At 39.1% G+C, this 2,075-nt stretch overlaps 1 protein-coding gene across 1 annotated transcript in view; it reads right to left on the bottom strand.

Annotated features, from left to right (window-relative positions):
• Positions 1-2,075, bottom strand: part of LOC119590448 (plectin-like) — a gene marked incomplete at both ends in the record, with an annotated part of 7,249 nt that extends 5,174 nt beyond the window's left edge. The window contains 4 exon segments of the mRNA XM_037939109.1: positions 65-197; positions 587-673; positions 1,377-1,513; positions 1,947-2,075.

Here is a 2,075-nt window from a genome sequence, read left to right as displayed (position 1 = left end):
ACCCGTATCCCACTCTCGCTCACCCATGCACACACTCACCCCTCTCTCTTATCCTCTCACCTACCATGTTTCTTCGCCTGGTTGAGTGCGTCGACCACCGACTTTTCCTCCTCCTTGGCTTGTTGGAGAGTTTCCTGGGCCGTCTGTCTCGCCTGTCTAATGCGTTTCCTCTCGCTCTTTATCTTGTCGAGGTTCACCTGGGATAATAACCGAGAACCGGGTACAGCAAAGTACAATTGGATTTTGTTTTATTATTTATGATTATTATCCACTGTTATGCAATTATTGTTGCTTTTGTTGATTTATTGGGTAATCTTAATGTTCGTTAAGCATTTCTAGTTGGTTGAGATTTATAGTCATTAAAAAGATTCGTTATATTTACATTAGATTATAATCAGTCAGTCAGTTCATCAACCCATGAAATAAAAAAAATAAATACAAGCCACGAAAACTTGCTGCAAAGTGAGTCAATCAGGGAATCAATCTTATAAATAAACTGAAATAAAGAATTTAATACTTTTCCCTAAAACGAGCTCCAAAGTTGTTATTTGCCGGCAGTAATAAATGACAAAGAAAACCAACTAACCTGTGCACGTGTGACTGACTGCTGCACGTCGAACAGCTGGGCGCCGAGAGTGACGTTTTCTTGGCGGAAATCTTCAGTCTGTTGTTGCTGAGATACGTTCGTCGGATTAGCGAAAGAGAGAGGAAGGGAAGTAAGGGAATAAAGATGGAAAATATAAAGAGAGGAAAGTGCGAGCTCTGATAGAGGTAGAAGGAGGAAATTGCAAAAGAGGGAAATATAAATTTTGATGAAGGAGAAAGGGAGGAGAATGAGAGAAGGGGAACTGTGGATTCTATAAAGGTAGAAGGGGAGAATCGGGTTAAAATAGAAAAGGAATAAGGGGAAAATGTGAATTCTGAACAAGGCAGAAGTGGAAAATAAGACAAACTTAGATAATGGGGAAATGTGGGAGTTGGCAAAAGTAGAAGTTGAGAAAAAATATTGTTAAATAAGGAGAGGGATAAAAAAGATAGGAGAAAAATAGCCCTAAAAGGTATGAAAAAAAGGCGAAACAAGAGGAAAGTGAGTAAACTAGAAAGAAAAAAAAATCAAACAGACAGTGCTAAGGCATTTTCTGATGTTTATCTGGGACATGCAAGGACGATAATAGCCGAATATCGTGTAACTGTTCTTTTTTCTCTTTCCTTTTTCGCCGCTTATATCATCCCTGTCTCTACTCTCTCCTTTGTTATATCACAGTATGAAAAGTTAGTCCTGTTATTAATAGCAAAACCAATTCCCAATGGATAAAATAAAAACGATAACCTCAATTTTTTTTTCAGCAGTTCCTACCCGGAGCTCTGTTGCTTACCAGCTGGCGAAGACGTAATTGTAATTGATCTTTCTCCTGCAGGAGCTGCCGTCTCTTGGCCTCCTGAAAGCGCTTGAGCAGAGGGTGATCTGGTCCCAGGGTGTTCAGAACTGATGACCAGGAAGGTACAGCTGCGCCTTTTAGGAAAGAATTAAAAAGGTCTTTCATAAATCTATGCTCCTTTTAACTAATGGTGTATTTCGCGGATTTTCAAATATAACTTGAAGTGTTTTGTAAACCTTTAAAGTTACAATTTTTCTAGATTTGTTCAATTATATGAATCCAAACCTATGTTAAGGTTCAATTACAATATGTGTGAATCTAAATATATGTTTAGATTCAAGTATGATATTGCATTACTATTTTCAATATAAAGGCCAACATCTTTTACTAATATGATATCAATAATAATTTATGATCTTTATGGAAGTTTGGTGTGTGATATAATACCTATAAATTATTTATCGTATGCATTTGTATTCAGTAGACAGCTTTTCACCTAAAGCTTGGTAAGTCGGATTAGCAAAATCAATAAGGCTAAAATAAGGTCGTGCTTCTGGGTCACAGTACCTGCGTCCTCCTCTGGCGTCGGCGTGATGGACGGAGGGGGGAAAAGGACAGGGGGTTGCGGGGGTGGCGATGACGGGGAAGGAGACTGCTCTGGTCTTCCTCCTCTCTGTTGTTGGCCATCCTCCTCCC

Source organism: Penaeus monodon, chromosome 27 (genome assembly GCF_015228065.2).
Source record: "Penaeus monodon isolate SGIC_2016 chromosome 27, NSTDA_Pmon_1, whole genome shotgun sequence".
Classification (NCBI taxonomy): domain Eukaryota; kingdom Metazoa; phylum Arthropoda; class Malacostraca; order Decapoda; family Penaeidae; genus Penaeus; species Penaeus monodon.
Note: the sequence above shows the minus strand (reverse complement) of the source record. Positions and strands in the feature narration are given on the sequence as shown.